General features: G+C 42.1%; 1 pseudogene; it reads right to left on the bottom strand.

Moving 5' to 3' along the window:
• Positions 1-18,902, bottom strand: part of LOC122797834 — a 293,822-nt pseudogene that overhangs the window by 167,111 nt on the left and 107,809 nt on the right.

Raw genomic sequence — 18,902 nt, 5'->3', positions numbered from 1 at the left:
TGATGCCTAGAAGCTGAGTATGCAGTAACTGCAGAAATGCCTGGAGGAGCACTTGGCTATAATGAATTTTAATAAATTAAAGTGAAGTCAGACATCACTGCCTTCCAAGTCCTCAGTCCATGCCTTATTCACAAGTGCACAAACTATTATCTCATGGGATGTTTAGCAGTTTGTGATGATGCTTGTTTTTGCACTAGCCTGGACTTCAAAATCAGAAAAGGCCCTGATTCACAGAGCTTCATAATGTTGACAGACAACTAGAAGCTTGATCATCTGTAATAGCTGACTCTGAGGTAGAAGCCCGTCTCCATCTTTGGTATTTACATTTGCAACATGTCCCTCGTTCCTTGTGGGTCATATCCTCTTGTGATTTTAGATACTTTCTGAGCATCATCAAACGTTTTAAATCTACAGGGAAATACACTCTCAGAATTGATTAATGTGACTTTCAAAACATCTGCCTCTGCACTTGACATACCTTCACTGAAAGTGCAGATTGCTCTTTTCTCTTATGTGTCTGCAAGTTGCAGTCATTGTAATAACACATTCTCTTCTCATTGGTCTGGTAGAATTTATTTGATGACATAGCAAAGTCAACATGTAATCCTTTACTGTATAAGACTCAGATCTTGCCAGTGCATCTCTTATCATTCCAGCTGTTGGCCCTCTTAATTTTGAAATGAGCTGCAGGCAACTTAGTGTATTCTGCCAGTGTATTCTATATATATTTTACACATTCACTTCCTCCTGCCTTCTCACAAATTCCAGTAATTCATTTACCATAAAACTCTCTCTCTTTGTCTACCATTTTATCTTTCATTATTTCTTTGTCACACTGAATAGATTCTGCTGCAAACATCATATTTGCAACTGCTCAGTGGGAACGGAACTCAAGTTCATTGCTCTGGCAATTTTGCCTCCTATCTGTTAGGCAAAGTTACATATTTATCAAATAACTCATGTTAATGCTTGAAAATCATCAGTGACTCTTTCCAAGGGACAAATTCACCAATTTCTGCCAAAGTACATTTTCTGGAACATAATCCTCTTCCATGACTTTCTCACATGCAACCAGACTGTTAATTCATTCATCATCATCATCATCAACCCCCTTTTTCCCATTTTCTAGATGAGGTCAGGGTGTCGTGTTAACTGTCGCCATCTCTCTCTGTTTAGTGTTACTCTCCTACTTTCTTCGATACTCATGTCTGACTGACCCAGGTCTTCTCTCACACAGTCCATCCAGCTCTTTGTTGGATGACCTTGTTTCCTCTTGACTTCATCCTGTCTGTCCCAAATCTTCTTCACCAGATTGTCTTCTGGTTTCCTACACATGTGCCTGAACCACGGTACTCTGTTCCCTTTGACTTTTTCAGCAATTGGAGCTACTTTGACTTCTGCTCTTACGTCCTCCTTTCTTCATCTGTCCCACAGTGTGCATCCTACCACCCATCTCTGGCACTTCATCTGCCCCACAGTGTGCATCCTACCACCCATCTCAGGCACTTCATCTGCCCCACAGTGTGCATCCTACCACCCATCTCAGGCACTCCATCTGTCCCACAGTGTGCATCCTACCACCCATCTCAGGCACTTCATCTGCCCCACAGTGTGCATCCTACCACCCATCTCAGGCACTCCATCTGTCCCACAGTGTGCATCCTACCACCCATCTCAGGCACTTCATCTGTCCCACAGTGTGCATCCTACCACCCATCTCAGGCACTCCATCTGCCCCACAGTGTGCATCCTACCACCCATCTCAGGCACTCCATCTGTCCCACAGTGTGCATCCTACCACCCATCTCAGGCACTTCATCTGCTCCACAGTGTGCATCCTACCACCCATCTCAGGCACTCCATCTGTCCCACAGTGTGCATCCTACCACCCATCTCAGGCACTTCATCTGTCCCACAGTGTGCATCCTACCACCCATCTCTGGCACTTCATCTGTCCCACAGTGTGCATCCTACCACCCATCTCAGGCACTTCATCTGCCCCACAGTGTGCATCCTACCACCCATCTCTGGCACTTTATCTCCATCACCATTAGCTTCTTCAACTGCTCTGCCTTTACTGTGTAGGTCTCTGTACCATACAGTAGTACTGGTTACACCACTGTTTTGTGCACCTTGCTTTTTAACTTCTTTGGAATTCTTCTGGCATACACTACACTTGACACTCTGTGCTAGTTGGCTGCAGCCCCTCTGATATTAGCTTTGACCTCCTCATTTAGGATTCCCTTCTCCTCAACCACCCCTCTTAGATACCTGAAGCTGTTAAACTGCTCCACTATTTTCTCTTTCTATCTCAATCCTCAACTTCTTCTGATTCCCCCCATTTGTTGCCATGGCAACTGTCCTATCTGTACTCAGTTTCTTCCCATGTGCCTTCAGTCTTGCATTCCATTCCCCTGTCCTTTGCTGAAGTTTTTGCTCAGTCTGCCTGCAATGCCACATCATCTGCATACAACAAGTTTGTTCCTCTGTCCTCTCTGACCTGCTTGCTAATGTAGTCCATCACAAATATGAACAGCAGTAGGCTCAGGGCAGAACCCAGATGCACACCCACTCCCATGGGGAACCCCTCGGTGAGACTGAACACTGTTTGTACTTTAGTCATTGGGTCTTTGTACATGGCTTGCACTAATTCTCCCAATGTTCCTGGGACTTTGAACCACCACAGGACTGGTAAAATCACCCTTCTCAACAACCACACTGCTGATTGCCATGTTGATTTATTTTGATGACAATGGATATTTGCTGACTTCTTTTTTTGAGTTTTTGACAATTTTTGTCATATGATCAATTTGCCTTTATTTTCTCCAGGTTTTTCAGTGCAATACATTTTATTACAAAAATGCAGTTTTTATTTTATGCATATGGAACAACCATGGAAGCATCCCTTCATGTTCACATAAACATAGGACTTGTGTCTAACTTATACTCAATGACAGCACAATGATTACGTAATACAGAACCTTAAATATCCAAACTTAGCCTAATTCCTCATTATCTCCTATTCAAATAATAAAACTGTCTTGTGGAGTCAGTGTAATATTTTATCATCTTGTATTATTTCTTCTTTCTGCCATCAAAATTAAATTATTTCAGATAACTTGACAAGAACATTAATATCCTTGTTTGCATTTTTTTTTAGTTAGGTCAACCTACGAAATCCTTTGTTCACTTTTGTAGGGTGAAATAAAGTGATACTGTGGAATCTGGAAACCAGTTCCAGGACATTTTTATAATCTGAATAAAAAATAAACTGCCTTCATACAAAGATTACTAATTTGCTTAAGACTTGCCAACCGTGTTAATTTGAACATTTATCTTATTGAGTAAATGAAGTGACAATGCTTTATTTATTTATTTTTTGCTGACCAGGCTGGCAGCCTCTTTTCAGGGGAGATCCAAGGTGACATTTATACCACATGGGGAAATTCGGCCAGGGCATCAGGGAACTTGCCCTACTGTTTTTGATAAGTTGGAATAGGCCATTAGGGGGTCGGTATAATGCTTAAGTTGTTTACCTCACAAGCACATGGGTATGGGTTTGATTTTCACCTCTAAAAGAGAAATTGGTTATGCTTAAAATGGCCCACAAGAGCAGCTTGCCTATGTGCACGAGCCAGTTGTTTTTCACCCACATAACCTTTAGAAACATCCTAACTCCCTCCTAATAAATGCCCATGATACACAGGGGCACAACTGGATTGGTTTATGCAGCTAGGCTTATAAAGGCCTCGGTGGTCGTTAGCTTAATATTTACCTATAAACTATTAACTTAACTGCGAATTAATCTTTTACATCAACTTAAGCTACCACTAACTCAAACAGATGGGGCCTCAGTTGAAAGTCTCATATGAGGAACAACACACTCAGAAATGCAGCATAAGGGAAGGATGCACTCCTCTCATAAGCTGTACTGCAGTGTTAGCAATCAACCTACCTAATGAGTGAATAGAACCTGCAATTTTCTGCAGCAAACTTGAGTGAGTTACCTGTTGTACCAATAAGACCGCTTTAAGTTGTAATTAGATTTACTCTATTGAAAATGTTTAGAATTTAATTAATTCCACATTTAATGTGTCTGTTTACCTGTGGATACCTGAAGGTAGTTATTAACCGTACCATAGTAGGATATGATACTGAAGAGTCCCCGAAAATGCCAACAAACTGCTGTTGCTCACACCTGTAATTTGGTACTAGTGCTTGATGTCCTGAAAGCATGTTCATAACACTTTCAAAGCCTTTTACATCTGAGAAACAGGAGTCAAAGATCTGAAACCCAAGTGTGACGTTTGGCAAAATATATGGATTCTTGCTGATTTCCTCGGTAGCATAAGCCATGGCTAAAACAGCCTGGTAAGCCTGTATAAAAAAGCTAGAAGATACAGAAATAAACCATTTGAATACATTTGCTGTGTAAAGTACTCAAAATGCAGTAATAAAAATATGCATCTAATTATGTTTATGTGACATAAGGCTATCATTTTAAAGATCATAGCAACCTTCAAAAACCTCCCACATCTAACTATATCGGAAACATTTTTTTATTAGCCAGCTAAACCCATTAGCCAAAAACACATCTTTCCAGGGAGAAAGTGGGAGCCCTGCATGATGTAATGGTTTGTTCAGAGTTACACAGCAGGCAAATGGAGATTGATGGAAGCAAACCCAGGACTACAGGTGAAGTTTATTAGCAACTCATACCCATTATCCTTTTAGTGAAACTCACAGACAGGCTAATTTCAATATGTTTCCAGCATTTATTCACTGAATTTGTTGTATATACTTTCTCATTTTTCTTTTTTTGGGGGGAAGATCCTTATGTCTACTGCTGACTTTCCATGTTCCTCCTCACATAGCCCATTTACTCTTTTATTAAAGATGAGAGATAGACAGAAGACATCATACAGCAGCCAGGAGATAGATACTCGCTTAAGAAAAGGAACATGAACTTTAATGAGGAGAACAGCCATATTCCCAGCAGGCCATGCATGCATGCAGAGATGTGGCCATGTGTTCTATGATGCTCTATGTACATCCCAGCATTGCCCTGTCTTGGGGGTCATGGAGTATCTACCTGCTGCTCCAATTATTTGTGGCATGTACAGTCATGGATACATTAAATAGGGGGTGTCTTAACTATGGCAGAATAGCAAAATGCCTCATACCCCCCCCCCACGAAAGGAAGGAGAGTGGCATCAGCTGCTGAATCTGCATCATACCTCTTAAATTACTTCCTCAAGAATTCTGTAAAAAGGTGAAACTAATGAAGAAATAAAGGCCCAACATTACAGACAGTTTTTAAATATTACTGACCTGTCCGCTCCCTAACTCTAAATCCTTCACTATTGCACACTTACCAAGTCGCGCTCACACGTTGCCCATGTCGGTGTTTCGGCTGTCGGGATTTTACCTTGTCGATCATCTGTCTCATCGGTCTTCTGGCGTCGGTGTTCTGAGCGTCGGTGTTCTGACGTGTCAATCAAGTCAAGGGGACCCTTGAATGGGAGCGGACAGGTAAGTGTGAGATAGTGAGGGATTTAGGGTTAGGGTGCAGGAGAGGTGAGTGTGCGGTAGTGTCGGACTTAGGGTGTGGGTAAGGTAAGTGTGCGATAGTGACGGACTTTAGGTTTAAGGGTGGGTTAAGTGAGTTAGGGTTAGGGTGCGGGTAGGGTAAGTGTCTGATAGTGACGGACTTTAGGTTTAGTGGCGGGTTAAGTGAGTTAGGGTTAGGGTGCGGGTAGGGTAAGTGTGAGGTAGTGTCGGACCTTAGGGTTAGGGTTTGGGTTAGGGTTAGTGCATGTATAGTTGTGTGTAATGTGTAATTTACGTTTTGTGTGTCGGTGTTTTGGGTGTCGGTGTTATGGTGTTCGGTTTTGTGAGTTGTCGGTTTTGTGCGTTTTCAGTCTTTTGGTGTCGGTGTTTTGGGTGCTGGCTTTGTGGCGTGTCGGTGTTGTGATAGGGATCCCCCATAACGTATGCTGAGGCTGCAAGGAAAAATTTGCCAAAGCCACTTAGAACTCACTGTAAAATATTTCATTCTCCAGCACATAAGGCAACACCTGCTTCACTCACACTTGCTGCAAATCCACAAAATTCACTCAGGATTCATCAGCAAAGCAGGCTAATACCCACCATAAGGCCCACTAAGTCTACTTTCACACAAGGACATTTTTTTATTCATAGGTAACTCTATAGTTACACTCAGCATTTCCTAGACTTCATTAGTACCAAAGCACCAGAGCAAATTGTAAAACTACCCACTAGAGGCTCTAATATCCTTGCCCTGGATCTTACAAATCCTGTCCCTGCCTGCACACCACCCTGCATCTCTTATCCCTGTTGTGTCACCCTGCCACCAAATGAGACCATCTTTAGGGACTTCTCCAAGGATAACCTACTTCAAGCTTGTAGAAGACCTATGCAAAATAACCCAAAATCTCTTGCAAATGGGCCCATCTGAGAGGACTGCTGCATTCATCTCTAATGTTTACCAGCACCTGAACAGTTGAATAAAAAAGGCCAGTATCCATCCATCCTAAAAATAACTTTAAATTCAGGAATAAGCCTTGCAGGTGGAACTTCTGTATTAATAAACTGTGCAACAAAATAGGTTCATAGGTTGGTAATAGGCTATCAACCTTAGGGCCTATACAAGCCTAGCCATAACAATTCCCTGGCTATTTCTTCCCACAGTATTTACTTCCCTGGACCCCTATATAGCAGGGTGACTGATGTGATCCCCGGGGTGAATTTTCTATCTCCCATCCAATCATCAAGGTTCCTTTTGAAGAGGGCCAAAGAGGCACTCTGCTTGACATGTATGGGCAGTCTATTTCAGAATCTGGTGAGTCTCTGGGTCAGGAACCTATCTCTCCAGCATGTTTTGTTTATTGTGATGATAAGGTTTAGATCCCTGGAGCATGTGTCTCTGAGGGATTGGGATTTTTTTAAGTGTAACATGTCCAACAGCTCTGGGTTTGACATGGCCTTGTATGTTAAGCAGAGATCGCCTCTGAGAAGACGATATGTGACAGAGTATAGGTGGAGTTTTTTTAGATGGTCAGCATAGAGCATCTGCTTTAGGCCTATAATTCTTTTATTGAGGTATTTCTGCTGCCTTTCCAGTTGTTGGAGATGTCTTGAGAGGTACATACCAAACGGGGCATCATATTTTATAATGGATCTAATGAGGGATGAGTACAGTGGGACAATGACCTCCTTTTTCCTAGATGAAAAGTCCTTAGTGGTGAGGTGTGCCACATAGAAGGATTTCGTGACTGCTGTGGTGATGTGGTTATCGAAGGTTCGACCACTGTCCACCTGTGTCCCTGTCTCTTATCATACTTTCGGTGTTTAGTGTACTGCCACCTATGTGGTAATTCACAGGTACATGTTTTTTCCAAAGGGGATAACTATACATTTTTGGCATTGAGCTTGAGCCCATGGCTCTGGCACCAAGCAGCTGTTTCTGTAAGGCCCTTTTGTAGAATATCCACATCATTTGGAAGGAAACTAATGTAAAGTTGTAAAAAATCTGCATCTCCCTACCTCAAAACTACACTAAAACATGCCAAGAAAAAACTTAAAAGCACAGTTAGAAATGAAGAGTAGGAACTTGACATCCACGCTACAGATTCCAAATGAAACCACAAATCTTTCATCGGTTATGTCAGAAAATTAATGAATAATGTCCACCACTATCGAGCTCATCCATAACATTATCACCCATTCTGACCCCAAGGTTAAAGCCAATATTTCTCGGGTGGTATAACCATGAGTCAGGTAGAATTTTCTGGGGAGGGGTTGCATAAGATGGATGGGGGTGGCATAATGATTAAGGTTTTGCACCTCATAGATGCAAGGTAAGGGGTTTGATTCTGACTTCTGGTTATTGGCTAGGCTTGTAATAGTCTGCAGACTGATAGCCTAGTATTTGCCTATGAACCTATTATCAGACAGAATTAGTGCTAATTTACCCCTCCTACACACACACTGTTGGTCCCACTATCCCTGAGAATTTAGTTTCCCCTGTGATCCCCTTGGAATAAATCTTAGAATCTCTGTCAAAGGCTAAATCTAATATACACATAGGACCAGACAACACACAAGGCTGCATTTTCATCAGTATGGTGATTTAAATATTAAACAACAACTGCTACATAAAGAAGCTGTATATATTCTTAAATTTAAAACTTTGTGCCCTGAAGGCTTGAATGAAGATTTTAACTGGAAAATGCTGCTAAATTAGTAAATTGTTTAATTGTTTTAAATACTAGGTTGATTGAGTTAATTGTTTTATTGATATATGTATATATAGAGATGCATTTGCATGTCTTTTTGTACTCCTTGAAGGCTGTGGCCGAGACGTCAGAGAGATATAATAAATCGTGTGGTGGATATATTTGTTGCTTCTTTTTTCCTTGACACTCTGTGGTTGTTCTTATGCATTTTCATCAGTGCTAAGAATGCATTATCTGACCATCTCCTGAAACCTTTTTACAGGATTTGTTCCTGATACCTACAGAGCAGCCACTATGATCCCGCTACACAAGGATGGCCCCGTACAGATCCAGGTAATTATAGACCCATAAGCCTCTCCGGAGTTATATGCAAAGCCATGGAATGTATCATAGCAGAACCCATTTATGCAGACATAGCAATTTAACTTATCTAGATCCCAGTCAGTTTGGTTTTGAAAAGAACAGGTTCTGTCTCCTAAACCTGGTAAGCTTCTGTGAAAAATTTACAAAGGCTGTGGACTGTGGTCATTCTGTGCACACTGCTTATCCTGACCTGGCCAAGGATTTTGACACAATTTCCCCCATGCTGTTATTACTGAAAAATTAGACAAGCTTAATATAAACTAGTACATTGTCAGCTGGATTGCAAATTGGCAATCCAACAGGGCCTAAGTTTTGAATGTTACTGGTTCCATCCCTGAATATACATTTGTAATTACTGGGTTGCCACAGAGATCAGTTGTAGGCCCTCTCTGAATATAACATTGTAACTAGTGGGGTGTCACAGGGATATGTTGTAAACCCTCTCTGAATATAACATTGTAGCTAGTGGGGTGCCACAGGGATCAGCTGTAGACCCTCTCTGAATATAACATTGTAGCTAGTGGGATGTCACAGGGATCAGTTGTAGGCCATCTCTGAATGTAACATTGTAACTAGAGGGATGGCACAGGGATAATTTCTGGGCCCACACCTGTTTGGCATTTATTTTGCAGACATTCAAGCCAATATACCAGACATGTGGTCGAATGCAAACTGGGCACAGTCATTCACTCATCCTCTGATAGAGAACATCTTCAGCAAGGGCCAGAATATGCACATGCGTGATGTATCAAAAATAGTCTCAGACTAAATGAGAAAAGTGCAACATAGTATTGTTTGGCAGAAAACTTGTTTCTACCTCATTTGTTATAAATGGAGCCTCTTCAGACAGAAGCAGTCATAAGATACATAGGGACTTATATAATGGTTAAGATATTTGCATTACAGACACAAGGTGCAGGGTTTGATTCTCACATGGGTTAAATATGGCCCAAAAAGACAATTAGCCTAGTACTAATTTATGAAGCTATGTTTCCACCACAGTTAGGAAATTATTTTATCTGGTCAATTTCCAATGGAATAGCTTCAAGATCCAAAGAAGTCATCCTGCCACTGTGCTCTTCCCTTGTCAGACCCATCTTTGAATACAGTGGCACCTTTGGTATGTATAAATCCAAGTAGTCACTCAACTGGAAAGGCCCCAAAGATTTCTAACCAAGACAATTAAAGGTCTTAAATCCTTCAACTACCCCAACAGATTAGCATGACTCTCCTTTTACTCAGTAGCCTACAGGTTGCTGCCAGGTGACCTGGGTCTTGCTTTTTGAACCATTAAAGCCCCAGTCCTATTTGTCCTCCTGTTTTTTTGTAACAACAGTGGCTCTACAAACAGCTGCAACAAGGACATAAATCTGCACCATCAAATAAACAAGTCTGGCTGGAGAGATGGGTTTCAAACTCAATGTATTTCTAGCCCGTGGAATAAACTACCACTACAGGTCAAACAAAGTGCTACTTTAGATGCCTTTAATGGTAGTACTGATGACTGGATGGGTAGAGACTAATTTACACCAGGATTATCACTTACAGCCCTGCTCAATTTGGGAGGAGAGCACTATTAAGTGCTTGAAATGGGTGGCAAAAGCTTTTAAGATTGTCTGCTTAAAGCTGTATATACAGCCAGGCCTCTTAAGGTCTCCATGATCTATTGCCTAGTATGTTCCTATGGTCAAGATCATTCTTCATCAATGCCTTCAAGTGGAAAGATCTAGCCATAAGAAATAAAGAAAGTATATGATATAGTATAGATTACAACAATACAAAATAGTGGCATAACAAAACATTTTTTCAACATAAAGTACAATAATATAGTACAGTATATGCAGTTAATACAGATTCTTCACAATTATGTTGCTGTTTTACTGTCAAATTGGTAGATAGTTACAATATAGTAGATGGAGGTGAGAACCCTAGCCCTGAGCAGCATCCTACCATCGCCCAGAATGATACAACAGTACAAACAGAAAATGAGTGACTTCAACAATTGGCTAAGTTTCTGGTGTCATTCTAAGGGGATCCAGTATCTGTCTGCTTCAGATGACATGATTGACAGACCTTAATGCTTTGCCAGAGATGGCCTGCATCTGTCACCCCTGGGTTTTTGGGTACTGGCTAAGGCTCTTGCCACCCCTATAGTGCCTTTTTAGGCGGTGTTCCAAAGACCTAATTGCCACCATAACAGCTATAAATAAATACAATCCAAGGGTCATGCTACTCAATGCTAGAAGTCTAAATCTCAAGATGCACTCACTCGAAGCACTCCTCAAAATGGAGAACATCGACATTTGTGCTGTAACAGAGACATGGTTTAAAGCAGCAGAAAGCACCCCTGCGCTACCAGGCAATAACTCATTCCGCACCTTTTGGCCCCAGAACATGGACTGAAGCTCCAAAGGTGGTGGTGTTTCCATATTCATAAAGGATATGCACACTTCCAGACTAGTAGCCCAGCATAACACATCTGAGATACTCCAGGTACAACTAACATTGGGTAAGATGGTGATTCAGGTTGTAGCTTGCAAGAGGTCCCCAACCATGTTACAAGACTCTCACTCCACATTCCTAAACACCCTAGAAACTATTAAGATCCAACCCAATAGTCTCATACTAGGTGACTTCAACTACGCCTCCATCAGCTAGGAAAACTACTCATGCACCAATACACTGGCCCAACGCTTCCTGGAATTCATTAATTCCAATGCCCTGGACCAGCTCATTCTTACCCCCACTAGAGGAAGCAACATCCTTGACCTGGTTATTACTAACATGGGCAACCATTCCTCTACACCAATAGTCTATTCCTCCCTGGTTAGAGCCGACCACAAACTAATCACTATGAAAATCCACATCTCACCCACACCCCCCGCAAAGGTATTCACCATGAAAAACTTCTCCAAATCTGACTTTGGACTCCTAAAAATAGAGGTGGCTAACTTCACTGCACCCATGCCAATGGAAAATAGATGCATGACTGCCAAATTGTACACCAGTGCACTGTATAAACACGTACATAAATGCATGAAACTAGCCATACCCACGCAGAACCAAGATTCTCTCCTACTAAAAAAGGAAGCCACTCTGGTAGTCCCCTGCCATGAATAAACTCTACAACAGAAGGAGAAAACTGTTGCAGAAAAAGGTAAAGTCCCAAGACTGGAAAAATTCCCTTATTAGCCTCAACAAAAAGTTGAGATCCCTCATCAAAACCTCCAAAGCCAGCTATGAAGGCAGAATTGAGAATTGCGGCAGACACTAAAAACAACCACAAAGCCTTCTATGGTTATAGCAAGAATCTCCATGGCAATACCCAGATTTGCTCTGAGTTGCTCCACAATGGTACCTCCTATACTGAGCCAACAGATATTGCCAACATACTAGCTAACAGATTCAGTGCCAACCTTACCCCCCTCTCCCTCCCAAAGGACCAATCTCAATACCGAAAGAATGCCAGGCACCCAACATTACTGCAGCACAGGTTAAGGCTGCATTGTCTAAGGCCAAGAATAAAGCTTTCATGAGACCCGACAATATCCCTGGTTGTGTTCTACATGAATTACAAAGTGAACTGGCACCACATCTGTGTGCTCTATTCCATCACAGTCTCATCTCAGGCTTTGTCCCTATCGAATGGCACACTGCTACAGTCATCCTTCTCCATAAAGGAGGAGCAACTACAGACCCTAGAAATTATCACTCCATTAGCCTGATGAGTCTGACATGTAAGGCTATGAAGCGCATCATCATGGACCTAATTAACAAGGATGTAGGGACTCTCCAAACTCTAGATCCCACACAATTTGGTTTTGTGAAAGAGAGATCATGCCTCTTCAACTTGGTTGGCTTCTTGGTGTCAGTCACCAAAGCGGTGGATGAAGGTAAGGCAGTTCATATAGCCTACCTCGATCTGACCAAGGCCTTTGATATCATTCCTCACTCAGGAATTATTGAAAAACTCTGCAAACTAGGCATCAACCCCTATATCATTAGGTGGATTGCAAATTGGCTCACAGATAGAACCCACAGTGTGAAAGTAGCGGACTCCAAGTTAGACTGCTGACCAGTCACAAGTGGAGTCCTACAGGGATCAGTCCTGGGTCCTCTCCTGTTTGGCATCTACTTCTCAGAAGTCCAGGCCAACACAGAGGGACTCTGGCTGACCAAATTCACAGACGACTGCAAGCTGGGAGCCATTATTAACTCCCTAAGTGCTGCAAACATCTTATAGAAAGGCCTCACTGAGACTAATGACTGGTGTTGAAACCATGGCCTTAAGCTTAATGCCAAAATATGTGTCGTCATCCCCTTTGGGAAAAACTCAGTTTCCACTAATTACCACATCAATGGGAGCCCACTAAACACTGAAGGCGTTATAAGAGATCTGGGGACACAGTTTGACAGCAACCTCTCCTTTGATCACCACATTGCCACTGTGGCCAGAAAGTCCTTCTATGTGGTACATCTCATTACCCAGGGTTTTGCATCCAGGAAGAAAGAGGTCATCATTTCTCTCTACTCTTCCCTCATTAGATCAATCATAGAGTATAATGCCCCATTTGGCATGTACCTCACTAGACACCTGCAACAGCTGGAGAGGCCACGAAAGTACCTCACAAAGAGGATCCTAGGCCATAAACACTTGTCTTACATGGACAGACTCAAACAAAACTCCAGCTATTCTTTATCTCATATCGTCTACTAAGAGGCGATCTCTACTTGACTTAAAAAGCCATGTCTGACCCAGCTCTGTTTAAAATATTATATCTAAAGAAATCCCAATCCATCCACACCACATGCTCTAAAGACCTTAACCTCATTACCATAATCAACAGAACATGCTGGAGGGACAGGTTCATAAACCAGAGACTACCCATGCTCTGGAACAGACTTCCCACACATGTCAAGCAGAGCACCTCACTAGCCCTCTTTAAGTGAAATCTTGATGAGTGGATGGGAAATAGAAAGTTCACCCACCCACTCCAGTGGCTCTACTTGATAGAGGCACTGGGAACTAATGATGAGCAGCACAATGCCAGGGCACTTCTATGGGCTAGGCTTGTAAAGGCCCTAGTACACACCGAAAAACCTATGAATTGAAGACTTCTGGATGAGTTCTGGCAGCTATGCTTACATATATACACCTTCAGTTGACTTGACAATGTCTGTGCTATTCGAAAGAAAAGTGAGAGATCATGTCTGTGGTAATAAGGCAAAGGTAAAGACAGAGTCCATGGGAGAGTGAGATATAATGGATGAGAGTTACAAAAATGGTAGCAGAAAAAGCTAAAGGAATAAATATGTATTTATTTATTTATTTATTTATTGGCATTTGATTGCTGAGAAAGTCCAACTGGGTTGGTGTTATTTTCAGCTGAGGTCCGCGGAGAAAAGCTCCAAATTATTACAAAATATTTTAAGAATAATAATTTTAGTCTTTAAAAATAATACAAAAAACAACTACAGTTTAAATAATTCTACCAAATTAGGCATGATATGAAAACATTGGTTAAGAATAGATACAAGCTATATGACAATGATTTAATATTTAGAGAAATTGTAGCCAGTTTATAGAGAAATTAAAGGTATAATATAAATAGGAATTGCAATATGAAGGAAGAGGAAAGCAAGTTTATGGCATATTTAGGGAGAAAACTAAGGGAGATAAATTGATAGAAGTAAGGAAGTGTGAGTGAGTGATGAACAGAGAGTAAACAGGTATAAGTAATGAAAAGGTAAATCGCATTTAGGGCTAAGGTTTATCCTGGTGTTGAGCAAAATCAGAGCCAGCTTTTGGCTAGGAAGTCTTTCAGAATTGTTTTGAAGGATGGGAGGGAGGGTGTTGACCTGATTTATACAGATAATGAGTTCCAGGCCTTTGTAACACGATACAAGTACAAACAATATCCAACAGATTTGATAGGTTTGTCTACAGGAGTTTTGGTCACTGAATCATAATGACCAACTGGAAACATAGTTGTGCGGAATGTTATTTAGTGCTGGACAAGTAGATGGGTTCAGGGTAATTTTATATGTGGTCAGAAGCTGTTTATACATTATTTGGTGAAGTAGTTCTAACTAGTTTAGGATTTTTAGTGCTATACTGCGGTGGGTTCTAAAAGGGGTATTTGTGTGTGTGTGTGATGGCAGAACGATCACATCAGGGCTTGCAACCTGATGGTCTGAATCTTGGCTCTAGGTAAGAAAATGGGGGTTCATGCCAATGCTTATTGCAACAATAAATGTCAACATTTGTAGTATAGGTATGCATTTCTTTAAACACTGTAATACTGTCTAGTCTTTCATTCAAGGTTTCTTATCTAGTAAATGATTACACTAGCTGAATGGTTTTGTTTTACCTCTTCAATCAAAAGTTAGCTACCACTAAAACAACACTGTGTTTAATGTGACATTTTATTTAACAGAACTCCCAAAATCCATTAAAGTGTTAGTAACTGTTAGCAATCCTTAAGATGCCGAAGAGTATAAATGTTCAGCATTTACATGCCTAAAATGGTGTATAACTCAAGAAATAAAGTATACATGTTGTTATTTACTGAGAAGTGAACTAAATAAATGTTTAATTGAACAAATATGTTTAAAGGAAAACATTAATATTTTAAGAAATGCATTTCTTTTTGGAAAGAAGGACCACACCTCTTGTGTCCTGATATGATGGCTCTATCCCAAACCCTCATAATAGTCCCCGAGATTCAATAACCTTTTTTTTCCATGCAGAAATAGTGTAGCTATTCCTGCACTGAATATGGCCACCAAGCAATCCAGTAAACAAGCCTGGGGATGTGCACGAGCCTGCTAACACTATTCTTTCATGGACACAACTGGATTATGCTAATGACCTTATTTGCTGGTGAAAAACATGCAAATTAGGTCAATTAGTGATCCAGTAAGCAGGCAGGCATCCATGGCAGAATAGTGTAGAGTGCAGAAATGTATTTGGCTACTAGCCGAATACATTTCTGCAAAAATCAAAACAGAGGCATGACAGCTCAAACTAAAGCATGTATGCTAATCTTTAGGCACGCCAATGGCCAAATATATGACCATTGGCATGGAAAAGTGTTTCAAAATGATAAAAATCAATGTTTTTTTTTTTGCTGATCTCAGCTGTTTAAGCATAGGGCAGTGGTGCACAAACTGGATTGTGACGAAAATAAAAATAAAATGTGGAAAGGCAATTTTAAGTGAAATCTGCATTTTGCCAATATAGTCTATGGCATGCAGAATCAAAACAGCAGCAGGGAACAGTGGTTGCTAAGTGCTGTAACTAGGGACTAAGTCAGTGGGGTATACTAATGAGTGAAATTTACTGAATCACAAAACAAAGACAAGTGCCAAACTGCACCTAACAGTTTAGGGCCTATAAGGCAGTGGTGTAAGCAGGTGAAGCAGCTGACATGAAAAGGGGATGTGTCATGCTTGGTGTAAGCACATTGGAGCTCCACGGCTCATATTTGAGCTTAACTAAGCACAGCTAAGCAAGGGGGGTTGCGTCTTAGGCTATACTGGCTTATTCCATGAAATGAAAAGCATGTTCATGTCCGGGGAGGACGATTTCTCTTTGTTTACCTTAACTAAACAGGTTTGTGTGGCATGCACTGGAAAATAGCAGGACTGTTTACATTTGGGCACCAGGTTTGCACGGCACACCTTGGGGCTTAAAGGGGGCAGAAATGGGAAGGGAAAAAAAGAAAAAGAAAGGAAAATATCAGAATAAAAGTAATCAAGTACAAATAACATAGCTGGCAGGTGGGAGGCATCATAATCAGCCAATAATACAGGCAGCATCTGCAGCACAACAGTATAAACTATGAAAACACCTTCCAGTCTGTTTTTCCCACAAACTTGGCACCATTGGTGTACACATGCAGGCGAACTTAACTGAAGAAATGTTAGGGGCTGCCATTGCTTTGATCCATCAGTATGTGCTAGAGGCTATGGGCAGTGAGGAGGATAATGCTGACAAATGCCACAGACCGAGGAGGAGGAGAAGAGTGTTCAAGCTCAGGGTAACTTACCAGGGGCTACATGATCTGTAGATAGTAGAGCGCTACAGGCTAGATAGAGACATACTTCAGCAAATCATAGAGCTGTGCTGGCCTCAACTCAGATGCAGAGCCAACAAATGGGAACCCATCCCAGTGGATACCAAGATATGTGTAGCCTTAAGAATACTAGCTACAGGTACTTTCCAAAGACCTACAGGGGACATTATGGGGGTCTCACAGGCATCTGCATCCAAAGTACTCCACCAGTTCCTGGATGCCATCCTACCACATGCCAGTGAGCACATTTACTTCCCAACACCTGTGAGGAGAGGACTGGCAATATGCATCCCTTCCACCGTGTAGCAGAATACGTGGAGGTACTTGGTGCGATAGACTGCATGCACATCCACATCAAAGCACCACCCGGTGAACAGGGTAGGGTCTACATAAACGATTTCATCTCCATCAAATGCCAGGTCATGTGCAATGCCCAGGGCATTATCATGAATGTGTGTGCTGGCAATTCTGGAAGCTATCATGACTCCCACATCTGGCATTCGTCATAGCTGCACCAGGCATTTGCCAGTGGGGACATCCCATATGGCCATCTGGTGGGGGATGCTGGCTATGCACTGGAGCCGTGGATGATGCCTCCCATCAGAAATGCACACACACCCACTCAAGATGCCATAATGAGGCAACACATAAACCAGGGTCATTATAGAGCATGCGTTTTGGATGCTCAAGTCACGGTTCTGCTGCCTTGATGTATCTGGTGAAGCCTTGCAGTACTCTCCAGCCACATGTGCACACATGTTCATAGTATGTGCCATGCTACATGATCCTGTGAAACAGCAGCAGCAGGAACAGCACGGAGAAGGGCCACACAGCCCCCCACCATTGCCAAGGTCCCCACAGGCACAGAGGAACTCAGAGAAGAAGGCCCCTGAGCCTGCCCCTGTAGGCAGACAGAGGTGTGCCCAGTATGCCCAGGCCTTTGCAAAGAGGCAATGCATAGCACACACATTGACACTGTACGGACGCAGGGATTGACACGTCTCTCTGACTCACACACACAGTAAAATGGATGACACACACATCACATTACCTGTAACTTACCATGTATAGGCAGTGTACTGTGTGCATCTAACATAGGCAGCCCTCAAGCACCATCCTCACAACTGCCATAGGCACAATGTAATCAGTCTTCTTAACAATAAGTGAATGGATTGGTATGTTTTGGTTGCATATCTATGGTAATGCTGCATGCATGCAAGGGAATGGGGTGGCCTACTGGGATAGCAGCAGACAACTGACAGCTATGTGGGACACCTGGAAATGTCTGCACAATACTGGCTTTCCCACACTATGCAGTATCATTTAAGGTGACAAATCCCACTGCAGTATATGTGGGGGGCCAGCTAAGGGTGGGTCATAGGTCACATGCATGGATGTCACTGTGGTGATCCCATACTCACCCTTCAGACTCGCACAGCAAGTCAGCCATAGAAAACCATAAGGGAATGTCTGGCAAAGGCACACAAATGGCATCAATGATGGACTACCCCCCTACAGACTTACACAGTGATATCACAGCAGGCCTTGCATTTGCAGTAAGGCTCTGAAGGATAAGAAGTCTGACACTCAATTGTATGGCATTACAATCTAACCTGTGGTCTCTAGTGATATGCCTCTATTCTCCAAGACAGGGCACAATACTATGCTAAATGGAACCAAAATGTAAAGCCAATATCAGCACAGTCTGTGCAAATGTGTACCATTGACAGGTGTGCCCCCCACACCCATATTCCCATAGAAATGCAGTAACATGTAAGTTTGTAGAGTAATAGCAGCAGAGCACACATTGCTAGGGCTGTCCTAATCAACATGATAACTGGCTGCATGTCCACAATATGCAGGGGTCAATGATCGATGCATATGTGTGGGGAATACTGTCAAGATGTGGCCAGAAACTTCTCATGGCTGTTTTGTCCTACTTGCCTAGGTACAGTACTGTGGTAAACAGGACTATGTTCCATGAAATGCATTGCCAACTATTTTTCATGTCAGCTACACCTATGGTTGGAGTTGTACACACTGTTCAGATTTCAATAATCATTACTGCTGAGAAGCTGGACAGGTCATGTACAGGGGGCCACACATATGAACAAGTACACAGGTTGGAGTAACCTACACAGTGCCTATCATACCTCCCAACTGTGCAGACCTTTTGCAGAATGTACAGAGGTTTGCATCATAT

Source organism: Protopterus annectens, chromosome 3.part1 (assembly GCF_019279795.1).
Source record: "Protopterus annectens isolate FY-2018-M chromosome 3.part1, PAN1.0, whole genome shotgun sequence".
In the NCBI taxonomy this organism is placed as follows: Eukaryota; Metazoa; Chordata; order Ceratodontiformes; family Protopteridae; genus Protopterus; species Protopterus annectens.
Note: the sequence above shows the minus strand (reverse complement) of the source record. Positions and strands in the feature narration are given on the sequence as shown.